A 17,711-nucleotide genomic window follows, 5' to 3' on the forward strand; every position below is an offset into this window, starting at 1 on the left:
CCTTCAGTTCTCCCTAAGACCTGTCTGTCTTCCACCTTATATCCATCCACCTCTCATTCCCCACCCCAAACCCAAATACTACTAGATTTTGGAAAACAAGCTGAACAGGACCTTTGATGTGATGCTGGGAGTCACTGGCATGGTGTTTTAATACCTTTGTTTTAATCACTGAGGACAGGACTAGAAAGCATTTTAAAATCCAGTTAAAATTGACTTTTGGATCCGTCTATGTTTGTGACCATTGTTCAGAATTGGGGAGGCCAAGGGCTTAGTAGAGTGCTCAGCGCATAGTAAATGCTCAATAAATATCATTAGTTGATTTACTGTTTGACTGCACATGAAAACTGAGCAGGTTGTTTCCTAGCCCAGAGCTAACTGAGTTTGGCTTTTTGGGGTTAGGTAATATAGAAGCCAATACTAACAAAATCAGGGGAACATGAAGTTAAGGTCCACTTAATAGACTTTGTTGGTGAAGTTCAGGGGAAAATGAACAGCTCCATCTCACCATGGAGAAAAGTACTTGGTCAGACAAGGTTCCCCCTCTGTTCTCAGTGGCTTTTCTCCAAGCTGCTCTGATACTCGGGGATATCGTGCAGGAGCTATTTCTGGCACACTGCTGGCACTCATACCACTCACTCCTTGAATTTTCATACAGTAATCTCAGTCAGATCCCTGCAGCTGAGACAAGACCCCACGGCTCAGTTAGAGAAATTCCTGCCACTGCCAGTCCCATGTCTCAGACTATCATACTGCTCTTTACCCATGACATGTTTAGGGGCAGGGAGGGCATGTTCCTTTCAAAGAGACTGGGAAATGTACACAGAGGTTTGGAACAGGCCCAAGAGAGGACAGTGCTAACACAGATAAAAGTATACTGTAATTCATTGACACTCCTCAGATCCAGAAGGAATGAAATGGCTTTCAATCTAAGTGGAGACTAGAGGCCTTTACCCTTTTCTGCTAAGTGATTTCTTTTTCCTCGGGGACAAACTATTCATCTTGAATAGGAGGGGCTCAAGAATCCAAAGTTGCAGCCCACTGAAAGAATGAGAAATGCTTAACATGTTTTCCTGTGAGTTTCTTTGAGGTGGTCTTGGGCCAGACTCTTGCATTATAAAAGTGGATGGTGGTGCCCTCCAATCCCCGACTGCCCTGTGCTTGGCTGAGTGGGAGGAACCAGATGGCACTGTTCTTCAGTGCAGATGGTGGGATTGGCTGGTATGGAAGGATGTGCAGGTAGAGGGTCCCCTGGCTGGTGGACTGGCCAGTGACTGCCAGGAAGGTGTGTCCCCTAGCCGTTGGAATACCCAGAGCAGGCGGTAGCTAGGGTTTACTGCAGTAACTTGTAGCCATGGAAACCACAGCGCCAGAGGGCCAAGTCATGCCCCTTGTGCCCTAGACTCCCAGAGGGGACTCTGGCATGAGACCAGCCAGTTGTGGCAGCATAAAGCCAAAAGATAGAAAGAAAGACTAACTGGGCACACATGTGGACTTGACTGACTAGAACCCCATATACCAATCAAGTCAGAGAGGTAAGCTTCTGGCTCCCAACCCTCCCCTCTGGTTCTCCTGCTCCCTCTATGTTCTCTTTTCCTCACTTACATGACCCTTCCCCCTCCCTGCTGAGCCCCTTCTCTGAGCTCTCTCCCCACTCTGAACCCCCTCTGATCCCCTCCCCTTCCTCCTTGCCCTCTATCTGCTCATATCAGCATAGCTATCTCTCTGTGTGTGTATGTGTGTGTGTGTGTGTGTGTGTGTGTGTGCTTGTGGGATATGTGCATTTGTGCTATAGAGCTGTCTCATGGCTTATACAGGGGTGGCCAAGATTCATGCACTGAAAAGCATTAAACCAATCAATAAGTGGTATTTATGGAGTACTTACTATGTGCAAAACACTTATTAAATTCTTGGTAGAGTATGATAGAATTGGGAGACCCAAGTCCTGTCCTGACTACAGTCTAGAGCGGGAGGCAGACAATAAAATATTACAGATAGGAGAAGTGGCAGAGTGTAAGGACACGTACATAAGTGCTGGGGGTTGGGGGCTTAGAGGGTACCAAAAGCATAGCATAGCTAATCAAATGAAGAAGTATTTTACCTAGAACAGTGGGCAGGCATTCTTGGGTTGAGGGGTTAGTGGCTGAGAGAGGACATTTTAGGCTGGGGAAGAGGGCGGCAATGTGTGGTAGCCAGGAGCAAAGGATAGTTGAGGCAGGTGGCTTGGGTGGGAGCATCGGGGTGCCCGAAGTCCAGCAGCCTCTGTACCTCTTCCAGATCCAGGCCCCAAGGGGTAGCCCCACCACCCCTACCATTGCATACTGCAGCCAAATAATAAAAAGTACAGCATAAACGACCTAGCTTTTCCCATCTGAGTGACTCAGCCAATGAGAGAAGCCACATCTAGCCCCAGGTGTATGTTTTCCAGCTGAAAGGGTCTTCTGCCCTTTGGTATCCATCCCTCCCCCAGCTCCAAAGCACTTAGGTATCCAGCTGAATTTATCTTAATGTCTGTCTCCCTTTCTCAAATGTATGCTCCTTGTGGGCAGGGATTGTGTCTGCTAGCTCTGTTGTACTGTACTCTCTACTCTCTGAAGCATTAAGTTCAGTGCTTTGCACACAGCAAGCACCCAATAAATACCACTGATTGATTGATTGATTGACTACCTCTCAGATGTCTATCCCATTCTTAAAGATCTCCTGGGAAGGAGTGATTGCAAACATTTTTCCTAAATGAGACGCCCGGGTAATGTGAGAGAGTTGATTACTTGGAGCAGCTGGATGTGTTGTGGTAAGCCATATGATAGATTGTTTCAGAGCTCCGAAATGTACTCTCAGGGGGAGACTTCAGAGAGCAGACATTTCTTAAAAGAAAAACTCAGCTTTGTGGACAACCTAAGGTCACTAATGAAATTGTCTACACATTGGTCCCTCAGGCCCCACTGGGCTTTGGTGAGTGTGCTGGATTCCTTGCCCACACCACAATAAGCAGAGCTGTACCTACCACCCTACCAGTGCTATGGCTGCCCTGGTTTCCTATCTTTCAGGCTGAGCTATGTGCTTGATACATGCCACAGACCAGGCCTTGGAGAGGGTTCCAGATCCTGAAGGCCAGGCATTCATTCATTCATTCAATTGTATTTATTGAGCACTTACTGTGTTCAGAGCACTGTACTAAGTGTTTGGGAAGTACAAGTTGGCAACATATAGAGACGGTCCCTACCCAACAGTGGGCTCACAGTCTAGAAGGGGGAGACAGAGAACAAAACAAAACATATTAACAAAATAAAATAAATAGAATAAATATGTACAAATAAAATAACTAAATAGAGTAATAAATACATACAAACATATATACATATATACAGGTGCTGTGGGGAGGGGAAGGAGGTAAGGCGGGGGGGGATGGGGAGGGGAAGGAGGGGGAGACAAAGGAAGGGGCTCAGTCTGGGAAGACCTCCTGGAAGAGGTGAGCTCTCAGTAGGGCTTTGAAGGGAGGAAGAGAGATAGCTTGGTGGACGTGCAGAAGGAGGGCATTCCAGGCCAGGGGGAGGACGTGGGCCAGGGGTCGATGGCGGGACAGGTGAGAACGAGGCACCGTGAGGAGATTAGTGGCAGAAGAGCGGAGGGTGCCGGCTGGGCTGTAGAAGGAGAGAAGGGAGGTGAGGTAGGAGGGGGCGAGGTGATGGAGAACCTTGAAGCCCAGGGTGAGGAGTTTTTGCCTGATGCATAGGTTGATTGGTAGTCACTGGAGATTTTTGAGTAGGGGAGTAACATGCCCAGAGCGTTTCTGGACAAAGACGATCCGGGCAGTGGCGTGAAGTGTGGATTGAAGTGGGGAGAGACAGGAGGATGGGAGGTCGGAGAGGAGGCTGATGCAGTAATCCAGACGGGATAGGATGAGAGCTTGAACAAGCAGGGTAGCGGTTTGGATGGAGAGGAAAGGGCGGATCTTGGCAATGTTGCGGAGGTGAGACCGGCAGGTTTTGGTGACGGATTGGATGTGAAGGGTGAACGAGAGAGCGGAGTCGAGGATGACACCAAGTTTGTGGACTTGTGAGATGGGAAGAATGGTCGTGCCGTCAACAGTAATGGGAAAGTCAGGGAGAGGGCAGGGTTTGGGAGGGAAGACAAGGAGTTCAGTCTTGGACATGTTGAGTTTTAGGTGGCGGGCAGACATCCAGATGGAGATGTCCTTTAGGCAGGAGGAGATGCGAGCCTGGAGGGAGGGAGAGAGAGCAGGGGCAGGCAGCAGCAGACCCTGCAGCAGTGGAATAGAGCTGCAACCTCAGCGGCAGATTTTAAAGATGGAGTACACCTGTGGATTTGTGCCTGGCCTCCTACAACAGGCCTCAAAAATGGCCTCACTGACAGACAGATGTAAAAATCCAGTACCAACTAGCCAAGGAGCAGTTGAGAGAAGCATTGAGAGAAGCAGAGTGGCTCAGTGGAAAGAGGACAGGATTTGGAGTCAGAGGTCAGGGGTTCAAATCCCGGCTCTGCCAATTGCCAGTTGTGTGACTTTGGGCAAGTCACTTAACTTCTCTGTGCCTCAGTTCCATCATCTGTAAAATGGGGATTAAGACTGTGATCTCCATGTGGGACAACCTGATCACCTTATCTAACCTCCCCAGCGCTGAGAACAGTGTTTTGCACATAGTAAGCGCTTAATAAGTGTCATCAAAAAAAAGGAGCCTGACCTGGTGGATAGAGCATGGGTCTGAATGTCAGAAGGACCTACGTTCTAATCCCGACTCCGCCACTTGTCTGCTGTGTGACCTTGAAGAAGTCATTTAACTTCTCTGGGCCTCAGTTACCTCATCTGGAAAATGGGGATTAAGACTGTGAGCCCCATGTGTGACATGGACTATGTCCAACCTGACTATCTTGTATCTATCCCAGCACTTAGTAAAATGCCTGGCACAAATAAGCACTTAACAAATACCATAAAACAAAGAACTTAACCTAGAGTATCTATACCAGATACTCAAGCGCACATAGGGTTGGGATGCCCACATGCATATTTGGATTAATTTTACTTCAACTAGCGGCTTTTCTTCAGGACATGCAGCCTCCACAGGTAGGGAAGTCCTTTGATGAGGTTAGACAAGTTATTGTTTATTGTTATATTGTACTCTCCCAAGTGGCTCTGCATATTTATTGAATCAGTGCTCAATAAATATGATTGAATGAATGAATGAATGAATGAATGAACTAGTGAACCTCCCATGAAGTCTTCACTCATCTACCCGGTAGGCTGCCGGCCAGGCCAGAAACCCAGAGCGGCTCTAGGCTGCCAGTCTCCCAAGGAGGCCGGTTCGGTTCCGGGACTCTGGCTCAGGATTCATGGGTCATTGGCATTTTGCCTCCTCAGACTCCCTGCTGAGGGGCAATGGAAGGCTGCTTTGAGGTTCAGGCCCTTGCCCCCATGGCATTCAGTATTTGCCAGATTCAGCACTCATGGAAACTTTTGAAATTCCATTTCCAAAGAGGGCACTTTTCAGAGGGATGGCAGTTTGCAGCTCCCAACAGAATAGCAGGAAAATATTTCACATTTAATTAAGAAAATCCCAAAATGCATTGCATCCCACCCCCAACTCCAAATTTCTGTGTAGGAATCGGTTCGCAACATCAGTATTTAGTGTGACGAGAGGCAGGGCAAACAGCTCCGTGAGGGATGGACCTAGTTTGCTGCAGGAACTCAGTTGCCAGAGACTATTACTCTGCTCCTTGCCAGATGTGTCTTGGGGGCCTCCTTAATGTGATGACATTCAGAGTCTTGGCAGATAAGGAAAGAGCTTCATACTCTCCTGAGGGGAAGGAAGGTAGATCAAATGCTATTCTCTTTCCTCAACTCTCTTCGAAAGAAAGAACCAGCACTCCTAAGGATCAGAAAGAAGTCTTGGACATCCTGTTTCTGAGGCTGTGGGGTGAATGGTTTATCAGAAGAGAGCCCAAACTGAGAAACATAAACCTTATTCTCCCAGTGAGTTCTCCCACAAACCACAGGAGAATCTGAAACAATTTTGGGAAAAAGGGAAAAAAGAAAAATCTTAGTTTTCACATTTAATTCAAAACTCTAAACATCCCTAGAGCTTGTGTACTCATCCCATTTTCTTCTCTGGACCCAGAGGAGAAAGGAACTTCCACTTCCAATGTACAGTGCTCTGCACATAGTAAGCGCTCAATAAATACGATTGATTGATTGATTGATTCCAATGTTCCTCCCTTCTACTTTTCTGCCAAGTTTCTGCAGAGAGACAGGAGGTGACCCAACAGTTGTGAAGATAGTGACTTGGTAGGAAGGACGAGGAGGAAGAGGAAAGGGAGGAAGAGGGAGGGAGGAGTAAGAGAAGCAGGGGAAAGGAAGAGAAGCAGGGGAAAGGGTAGAAGAGAATCTGTTCCGCTCCTCATTCTGCTCTGTCCCTTTCTTTTTACTCCATTTTAGACCTACAGCTGAATGGAGCCATAGTGGGTAGGTCCCTGGACATTTTGGCACAGCAGGAATAATGATTTTCAGGTTGGGCCAGAAAACCTCTAGGGCCTGTCTAGGAGGGGCAGTTCAGATGAGGTGGCCACTGGGCTGCTGCCATTGCTACCACCATGAAGGTGGATGGGGCAGTGGTGGAGGGATTTGAGGGGGTGGCTACAATGGAGCAGAGAGACTGAGGTTAATGGGGCCTAGATGAGACACCTTTTCCCCCCTCTCCTTTGCCCTTTCCCTTGCCCCTCTTTCTGATATAATCTCCTTGAGGGGAGGGAATGTGTCTACCAACTCTGTTATATTGTATTCTCCCAAGTGCTCAGGACAGTACTCTGCACATAGTAAGTGTTCAATAAATGCCATTTATTTGTTTGAGTGATTGATGGACTGGTTTGCCCAGTCAGTGCTAAGCAGATGGATTTAATTCCCTCAGATAATGGGCTGAAAATATTGGCAGGTTTACAAGAGATTTGGGCAACTTTATGGATAAACATTCCATACTGAGTTCCTAGATGTAAATTGAGAACACGGGGGAAAATTAAGAATGTAGAGAATTTTAGATAGTCCTAAGCATTAGGATGGCTGTCCAGGAACTCAGCCATCGCACAGTTCCTCCGACATCCAGGTGCTAGAGTTGGAAAGAGTCCTTCTAGACAGTAAGCTTCTTGTAGGCAGGGAATATATCTACCAAATCTGTTATATTGTACTCTCCCAAGCACCAAGATTGGTTGGTTGAGACCTGAGCTCAATAGACAATTGCTCTGATCCATTAATGGCATTGCTCATTGTCTTTTATTCTTATGTTCTTTTGGGTGCCCTTAAAAATGGTGTCTTAATGATTTAATTAATTTGCTGTTTGATTTTGTAGTCTTGCTCTGCACACAGTAAGTGTTCAATAGCTTATCTTCCCACCCAAATCTTGACCTCCCCCAACTTTTCCATCACTGTAGGTGGCACCACTATCCTCCCTGTATTCAATCTATCATCAAATCCTGTTGGTTCGACCTTCACAACATCACTAAAACTGCCCTTTCATCTCCATCCAAGCTGCTACTACATTAATCCAAGCACTTATCCTATCCCACCTTGATTACTGCATCAGCCTCCTTTTTTGACCTCCTTGCCTCCATTCTGTACTTCACTCAGCTGCTCGGATCATTTTTCTACAAAAACATTCAGTCTGTGTATTCCCCACTCCTCAAGAACCTACAGTGACTGCCCATTAATAATGGTGGTGTTTGTTAAGCTGTGTGTGCTAAACTCTGTGTGCCGAGAGCTGTTCTAAGAACTGGGATAGTTACAAGGTTAACAGATTGTCCCAAGTGGGGCTCACACTCTTAATCCCCATTGTACAGATAAGGGAAATGAGGCACAGAGAAGTTAAGTGTCTTGCCCAGAGTCACGCAGCTGACAAGTGGTGGAGCTGGGATTAGAACCCACGACCTCTGACTCCCAAGACCGTGCTCTTTCCACTAAGCCACACTGCTTCTTAATGTGGCAGCCCATTCACTTCCACGTCAAACAGAAGCTCCTTTCCATGAGCTTTTAAACACTCAATCACCTTGTCCCTCACTATTCTCCTACTACAACCCAGTCTGCACACTTCTCTCTTCTAATGCCAACCTACTCACTGTACCTTGCCGTCAACCTCTCAACCACGTTCTGCCTCTGGCCTGGAATGCCCTTTTTATTTATATCAGAAAGACAATCACTCTCCCCACCTTCAAAACCTTATTAAAAGCACATCTCCCAGAGGCCTTCCCTGACTAAGCCCTGATTTCCTCCTCTCCCACTCCCTTCTATGTCATCCTTGCACTTGGATTTGCACCCTTTATTCATCTTCTCTTAGCTCCACAGGACCTATGTACATATTTGTAATTTTTTTTATATTAAGGTCTGTATCCCCTTCTAGCTCACTGTGGGCAGGGAATATGTGTACCAACTCTGTTATATTTTATTCTCCCAAGTGCTTAGTACAGTGCTGTGCACACAGTACACACTCAATAAATACGATTGATTGATTGACTGATTCAGTAAATACGACGGATTAATTGAACCCAAATTAGTGATAGTTTGTCTAGATTCTTCCCATTGAGGGGAATGGTTTGTTTTTAATTAGGCACTCAAAGTGCAACTGCTGCTACATCAGTGAGACGGTGACCACTGTTTTGGCATCCTCCTCCAACAGGTGTTTGTTTAGGTGGGGGCATCATTATTTATTTTCTGTATAGTGGTGAAGGGCTGTCCTGAGCTTTCTACGTTCTCCTCAGATTCCCTAGGGAACAGCTACTAACGTTGTAAAGTCAATCAATCAATGAATGGTATTTTTTGAGCCCTTACTGTGTGCAGAACACTGTACTAAGCACTTGGGAGAGTATGATACAGTTGAGTTGGTAGATACGTTCCCTGCCCAAGGAAAGGCTGCCATCTCCAGACTGTAAGCTCACTGAGGGCAGGGAACATGACTATCAACATTGTTATATTGTACTCTCCCAAATGCTTAGGACAGTGTTCTGCACCCAATAAATATTACTGATCGATTGATTGATCTCATACTGTGAATCAGAACTTTTCTGTGTATCCTACTTAACAGCAGATAGAGCCATGTCCTTGCCTGCTTAAGACAGCATTATTGATTGTGTGATGGCCAAACCCACTGCCATCCCCTTGTCTCCCTGGACACACTCCCTCTGGGAGCCAAGGCTGTTCACACAAGCAGAGCAGCCCCCCGGCAAAGATGCTCTGGTCATGTGTCAGAAAGAGGATGATTTAAACCTGAGTTGCTGATTCAACGTAGTTAACTCTGGATTTCCCCCCTCTTCCCTATTGAATAATTTCATATTGGGAAAGCTTGTTTGTCCCAGCCAATCAATCAGTGGTATTTATTGAGTGTTTACTGTGTGTGGTGCACAGTATTAAGCACTTGAGAGATAACAGTTCACACTTCACTCTGTTGCCTGAATCATTTTTCTAAAATATGGTTCAGTCCATGTCTCCCTTCTCCTCAAAAACCTCCAGTGGTTGCTCTTCCAACTCTACATCAAATAGAAGCTCAGAGCATGGTCCTGGGAGCCAGAAGGACCTGGGTTCTAATCCCAGCTCTGCCAGTTGTCTGCTGTGTGACCCTGGGCAAGTCATTTCACTTCTCTGTGCTTCAGTTAATCTGTAAAATGGGGATTGAGACTGTGAGCACCATGTGGAACAGGGACTCTGTACAACCCGATCTGCTTGTATCCACTCCAGCACTTAGTACAGTGCCTGGAAAACAGTAAGAACTTAACAAATGCCACCGTTATTATTATTATTTATTATTATAGTCAACTTTAGTCATTCATTCGATTGTATTTATTGAGCACTTACTGTGTGCAGAGCACTGTACTAAGCACTTGGAAAGTACAACTCGGCATCAAATAGAGACAATCCCTACTCAACAAGCTCACAGTCTAGAAGGGGGGAGACAGACAACAAAACAAAACAAGTAGACAAGCATCAATAGCATCAAAATAAATAAATAGAATTATAGCCATATACACATCATTAATAAAATAAACAGAATAATAAATATGTACATATATACACAGGTGCTGTGAGTTGGGAAGGGTGGGAGATAGGTTATCAATGGTATTTACTGAGAGCTTGCTATGTGCAGAGCACTGAACTAAGCTCTTGGGAAAGTACAATAGTACAGAGTTGGCAGACACATAATTTTAAAAATCAATGACTAGATCCCATAGCTTTGGTAAATCACTCCTTCAGAATATTCTTAATCCTGGACACCTAGTGAGCCATCATTGTGATGCTGGTAAGTGAGGAAAGATCAATGAAACTTCATAGAGTTGTTCCCAGGAGAGGTAACAAAATGACTTGTGCTCAACAGCATTCCTCTAATGGCCTGCTAGAAATCAGCGTGGCTTAGTGGAAAGAGCACGGGCTTGGGAGTTTAAAGTTGTGGGATCTAATGCTGACTCTGCTTCTTGTCAGCTGTGTGACTTTGGGTAAGTCACTTCACTTCTCTGCGCCTCAGTTACCTCATCTGTAAAATGGGGATTAAAACTGTGAGCCCCACGTGGGACAACCTGATTACCTTGTAGGTACCCCAGTGCATAGAACAGTGCATTGCACATAGTAAGTGCTTAACAAATACCATGATTATTATTATTTTTAAATCAGGTGCTACTTTCCAGAGCTGTATTAACCCCTCAAGCCCCACATCTCTGGAGGCCCCAACACACAGTTGCTTGACTGCATCAGTGTGGGTCTGACTGAGAGGGTTGTGCATGTTTCTTTGTTGGCTCTGCCACGGCTAATCCCACGTGGCTCTGAACCCATGCTGTGCTGCTCTAGTGGGCTCAGAGCCAATTGGATTGCCCCCTTTTTCCTCTCCTCCTCCCCTGCCCTACCTCCTTCCCCTCCCCACTGCGCTTGTATATATTTGTGCAGATTTATTACTCTATTTATTTTACTTGTCCATATTTACTATTCTATTTATTTTGCTAATGATGTGCATCTAGCTTTATTTATTCTAATGACTTGACACCTGTCCACATGTTTTGTTTTGTTGTCTGTCTCCCCCTTCTAGACTGTGAGCCTGTTGTTGGTAGGGCCCATCTCTATATGTTGCCTACTTGTACTTCCTAAGCACTTAGTATTCTCTGCACGCAGTAAGTGCTCAATAAATATGATTGAATGAATGAATGAATATGGGCATAGGGTGGGGCTGGAGTTTCTGGTCCTGCTCCTGGTGGGCTTAGCCTCCTCTTGAGGTGGTCTCCTTCCCTCTCTTTTTCCTCTACTGCCTCCACCAAGAGACCTTGTCCTGCCACTGGCTGCACAGGACAGATAAGGCAAGTCACACTCTGAACCCACTGGCTCTGAGCCCATTTGAGTTTTGGTTTAGAGCCAGATAGGAGAACACCGGCGTGCTGGAAGTAAATGAACTTCCCCTCCTCAAACCACCCGCCCCAAAGAGTCCTCGATTTGGCCCCTGACTGCTTGCTTAGAACAGTGCTTTGCACATAGTAAAGGCTTAACAAATGCCGTAATTCTTCTTCTTCTTATTTCATCTATGTATGGTTTAATCCATTACACCCTTGGGTTATTAATTATGCGACAGAAGCTTACTTAGCGGAGCATTTCGGGAGTGATAACGTTTTACCATCAAATGAACTAGAAACACTGAATTAGCTAATGCAAAGCTAAATGCATAATGGAAATGTCACTTTATATTTATGCATTTATTGTTATGATCACTACTCATCCTTTCAATTTAATGATCATAGTCTTTCAGTATTTTAATGACAATCAGTAGCATATTTCCCATCTCCTGGAGTGTGGTGGCTTATATAGCCACAGGACACTTTCCAGTCTCTACTAGGGTGGCTTGGGTTGCCCTCTCCAGTGCCCCCAAACAACTGCTCCATCTTTCTCCTTCCACTGGCCTTTGGCTAGCCTCTCCTTCTGCTGGGAAGGGGAAGGTCTGGAACCTAGAGCAGGGAGGAGAGTGAGCTAAGGGGCTCAGCTGAGACATGCAAGGAGAATGAGGTGCCAGTGACAACAAAGTCCTCTAAGTCAAAAGCAAACATTTCTAAAGGGCCCCTGAAAGACACTTCAATTCCCTATTCCCTGCAGAGAAAGCTTTCTTTCCGAGACTTAAGTTGAAAGGAAAGTTGCCCTCTCTGCCTACCACGGCCCCACACATTCTTTTTTTTCCTTCTGAGTGAAGAAAGAGAAAGAAAGCAAAGAAAAAAAGAAAGAGCATGTCAAAGCATCCCAAACCTCAGCTATTAGTCATCTGGGAGAGAGGGAGTGGGGGGCAATGAGGAGGGGAGAGCACAGGGCAAGTTTCCCTTTCTATTGAATTAGAGTTCAATGGGAGACTGCCATTTCACAAGTTTCTTACAGGGTGGCTCCCCTCCAACTGCAGAGATCCTTAATTGTTTATCTTGTCACTGACAAACGTAGTGATATGCAGTTCATTTTCTTTCCCTTTGCCAGATTATACTGATTGCAGCCAGAGGTTCACAAAGTCCAGGCACTACATGCCCCCTCTCCGATGGAGGCCTTGAAAGAGCTTCTCCCAGTGTCTCCGTGCTTGCAAGTTCAACTGGGCTGTTCATTCATTCATTCAATCATATTTATTGAGCACTTACTGTGTGCAGAGCACTGTACTAAGTGCTTGGGAAAATACAATACAACAATAAACAGTGGCATTCCCTGCTCACAAGAAGCTCATAAGTGCTTTGGGGCTGAGAGAGGGGAAAAGCAAAGGGAGCACGTTAGGGCGATGCAGAAGAGAGTTGGAGATGAGGAAAAGTGGGGTTTAGTCTGGGAAGGCCCTTTGGAAGAAATGTGTCTTCAATAAGGCTTTGAAGAGGGGAAGAGTGGTTGTCTTTTGGATTAGAGGAGGGAGGGCATTCCAGGCCAGAGGCAGGATGTGGGCTAGGGGGTCAGTGGTGAGACAGTCAAGATTGAGGCACATTAAGAAGGTTAGCACTAGAGAATTGAAGTGTGCAGGCTGGCTGTTCAGCTGGGAAGTAGTGAGGGTTAATTTCTCCCTCTTTCCTGGAAATTTCAGCAAGATTTTAGGAGAAAAATCTATAACCAAACTTTTTTTTGCAGGAGGCCTTTTTCCTCTTTAAAGGAAGACTAGTGGAAAGAGCCTCAGACTGGAATTTAGGAGACCTGTGTTCTAGTGCCAGCTCTGCCACTTACGTCTTGTGTGACCTTGGGCAAGTCACTTAATATCACTGGGCCTCAGCCACCTCATCTGTAAACTGTAGATAAAATACCGGTTCTCTCTCCTTCTTAGACCATGAACCCAGGTGTGATATGATTATTTTGCACCCCAGTGTTTGGCACATATTAAGATACTGCTATTTTAGATGGACTTCTTCTTTCAGAGAGGAGCAAATTTGAAGCAATGTACTTTGAGGAGTTGACCAAGAAGCCTTCCAGGATAAAGCCATGCTGCAATTCCCTCCACATGCTAAGGTTATGCCTGGTTCTTTAAGGTGATCCTCAGTAATCCCCAGAGGCTGACACATGGCCTGGGAGTTCTCAGTGATGGTGAATCCGGCCTCATAGCGGGATAATGTGGGCCTGAGAAACGCTTCTCTTTAGTATCTCTTCCCTAACCATTGCCTTTGTCCTGTAGAGTTTTCTCTCCCCACTTCCACGTTGTCTTTTCCCACCTCGCAGCGGAGCTGAGTTTTTGGCTCCTGGCAGCAGGAAAGAATAATCCTGATTACACACTTCTGCCCTGGCCCTCCCCCCGGGCCCCCTCATCCCCATTTTTAAACAGTGGTAGCCTATTCCGGTAGGAATTAATGAGCTAGTGAGCTGTTGAGCCTGGGGATGGAGCCAAACAGCTCAAGGGAACCAATCACCGGTGCTAGTGCCTGGTTCCCAGCTGTGATTTTTCAGTCCCTTTCCCCTTGGTTCAGCTGCAAAGCTTGCCCTAGGGGCACAGTACAGCCCTCCCCACAGTGCTGCTGGTTGACAATTATAATCAATTTTGTGAGGCTTGGATTTAGACAAGAAAGGTAAGGACAGAGTATTTTTGGTTCCCAGGAAACCCAGCACTATTGCAATTGTCTCCATCTCAAGGGAATGGTTTCTTTGTCTTGGGCCTGTGGATTTAGATTTAGGAGAAGGAATTCTCCTTCTTTGGTTACCTAATGAAAAAATAATAATTATAATAATGATAATAGCATTTGTTAAGCACTTACTCTATGTCAAGCACTGTTTAAGCTCTGGGATAGATACAAGCTAATCAGGTTTGGACAAAGTCCCTGTTCCACATGGGGCTTATAGTCTTAATCCCCATTTTACAGGTGAAGGAACTGAGGCACAGAGAAATAAGGTGGCTTTCCCAAGGCCACCCAGAAGATAAGTAGCAGAGTCATAATTAGAACCCAGGTCCTTCTGACTCCCAGGCCATACTCTATCTGAATGAATCTTCTCTAAAGGAGATGACAGTGGGTCATTACACATTGCACCATCAAGGCTATTAGGCTCCATGTTGAATGGATAAATCATTATGTAGTAACCATAGTATTTATTGAGCAATGCAACACAATACCCTGTACTCAGGGCTTGGGAATCTCAAGACAGAGAATTGATATATTCTCTGCCCAAAATTAGCTTTAATGCTTATGGGGTTGTAGCCATGATAAATAATTGAATATACAATTGAATAAATATATATACAAAAGTGTTGATGATGGGTATAAATAAATTCATAGTTCTAGAGATGGCTGATGAGTTTATAAAATGTGGGTTACTGGAAATTTATCAGGGAAGGCTTGTTGGAGGAGCTGGGATTTTAGCAGGGCTTTGAATGTGGGAAGAGTTGTGGTCTGACAGATATGGAGAGGGATTCACGTCATGAATCAGTGAATAATAATAATTGTAGTATTTGTTAAGTGCTTATTGTGTGCCAAGCACTGTATTAAGCACTGGGGTGGAAACAAACAAATGGGGTTGGACACAATCCCTGTCCCAAATGGGTCTCAGAGTCTTAATTCTCATTTTACAGATGAGTTAACTGAGGCCCAGAGAAATGAAGTGAGTTGCCCAAGCAGATATGTGGCAGAGCTGGGATTAGAACCCAGGTCCTTCTGACCCCCAGGCCTGTGTTCTATCTGCTAGGCCATGTTGCTACTCTGATTCCAGTGTTCAGAACAGTGCTTTTAAACTGTGAGCCCACTGTTGGGTAGGGACTGTCTCTATATGTTGCCAACTTGTACTTCTCAAGCGCTTAGTACAGTGCTCTGCACACAATAAGCGCTCAATAAATACGATTGATTGATTGCTTGGCACCTAGTAAGCACTTAACAAGTACCATAATCATAACTATTATTATCATCCTAGAAATGAAGCCTGGAGGAGCTTGGCCCATGTGGAACACTTAAGAGATGTTTCAGGCCAGGCCAGTCCTCTGGGGAGATAGGTAAGGGCCATCCCACCTAGCCTACACCTCCTCAGGATTGACTGGAGATATTTCTCATGAATCCTTAAAGGATCTGCCATTACCTCTATTCAGCTTAGTGTATTTAAGAGATGGAGAGGCACCACACTCATCGAAGCCTTCCTGGGGAAGTGCTGAGGGAGCTTAAAAAAGGAAGTTGAGAATTGATGTGAAGGGGCAGAAGGTGGAAAAAAAGCATGTCTACTGCACCGTGGTGGCTGAAGAGGCACTGAGTTGCCAAGTTGGGAAGGGGATATCCAGAGAACAGGCAATTTTTGGTCCTAAATCAGCAGTCTTTTCCCAAGCGGCCTGCTGGGTGAATCCCCGAGCACAACCCCTGGTCATTCCCTTTTCGACTTTATTTCTTCTTGCACTGGCTGGAGATCCCCTCTCAATCCACTTGAATTCTTACCTGCTGTGTGTGCCCTGGATTGTGTTGAAATATCTCTGGGGAGGGTTCAGCAGTGTATTTTGCTAACCTTGGAGAGTGGCAAGAGGCCACTGAGTCCTGGGGAGAAATTCCATTTCCAACTCAATTTCCTTCTCACTTTTATGGGGACTGTCAGTATTAGTAAGTGCTTAACAAATGCCATCATTATTATTAGAGGTGGGGTGGTCCTCCCACCAACACAGTTACAAATTTCCATGAATTTTTCCATGAATACATTCCAATGTAAAACCATTGAGGTTTTGAGTCTTCCTTTACGCTAGCTTGATCCAGTGACCTTCAGCAGTTTTGTGGCTCTGAGAGAGAGCTAGAGAGAGAGCAGTGAAGCAAAAGTGGAACAAAAGTTGCTGATGCCAGTGCTGTCATTGGGAGATAGTGTGTGCGCATCCCCATGTATGGTTGTGGGAGGGATACAGAGTTGAAATCCTTTACAACTCCCAGGCACAAAACCTTCTAAATCACACAGAAAAGCCATTAGAAATCCGGCCAAGGAGCAGGGGACAGATTGCCAAGTGAGGCCACAAAACTCCATTTTCTTTTCACAAAACCTGTAATGAACTGGAAAGGATGGGGTGGAGCTGGAAAACAGCTTTCCTGCCATAACTAAAGTCTCTTTTCAGCTCAGTTTGTAACAGTTTTACAATGTGTTAGAATTTACATTCATGTGTTGTTAACCATTCTTCAGTGCAGCGACACGTTTTATCTGTCTGACCTCAACCTTTGCCATATGGTGCTGCAGACTGTTCCATTTAACTCGGGGAAGTGGGAGGGGGGTCTGGGGACCAGCATTTACCACAGGAATCATTTGCTCTTTCTCCTGGGAGCTGGGTCAGTACCTTATCTGGAAACATCCTCATATATTCATGTGAAAAATAATAATCTCAGGGTTCGCTTCACTATCTACCATATTGTCTCTCTTTCTCCATTTGGCACATGCTTTGACTTACCTGGAAAGGCAACTGATGTGAAGAGCAAAACGTGCTTTACCAATTTAAGGTATTCTTCTTCTTCTTTTTATTATTATTTTCTTTTCCAGTGCTCAGTGGAGAAGAGTTATTTGATTTAGAAGTAGAAACATTTGTTGGTAAGTCAGAACAGATGCCAAATTTGCAAACTTGGCTGGACTCTTAAAGAGCCAGATGTTAAACAGAAACATAGGAAAGGTCATTCCCAGATCTGCTTAATGGTGCATGACATCCAGCTATATTGGCAACAGGATGCTCGGAAGCTCAGCAATATATCCATCCTCATGTTTAAGGATGTACTTTCTAACTCTAACTTTTTCCTCTCGTGACCAACTTGTACTATTACCAGCCATCTTGGTCCAAGCTCCAATCATATTATAGTTAGCCGATTTTATCCTCCTCTCTGATCTCTCTGACTCCAGCCTCTCTCTATTCCAGTCCTTAGTACACCTAGATCATCTTGTTGAAGTGTTGCTTGGCACACATCTCTCCACTCTGCTAAACTCTCCACTAGTTCCCATTTCCCTCTATATAAAAACTTCTTTCAATCAGCTTCAAGGGTCTCCACCAACTCACTCCCAATATATTTCTCTTCACCCACTACTCCCCAGTATGTCCTCTCCATTCCTCCCAAGCCAGTCTTCGCCTGTGACTCTTGTTCACGCTATTCCTGTGATTTAGACCCATCTGCTTCCTCAAATCCAATAGACCACAGCCCTTCTCATAGTCATCATCCTTCTGAAATCTCACCTTCTCCAACTAGCTTCCCTGATTAACTCCCAGCAGTCCAAGTCATATAACTCATCAGTTTCCTCTACAACTTATTCGTTCATTCAGTTGTGTTTATTG

This window comes from Tachyglossus aculeatus, chromosome 2, assembly GCF_015852505.1.
Source record: "Tachyglossus aculeatus isolate mTacAcu1 chromosome 2, mTacAcu1.pri, whole genome shotgun sequence".
In the NCBI taxonomy this organism is placed as follows: Eukaryota; Metazoa; Chordata; class Mammalia; order Monotremata; family Tachyglossidae; genus Tachyglossus; species Tachyglossus aculeatus.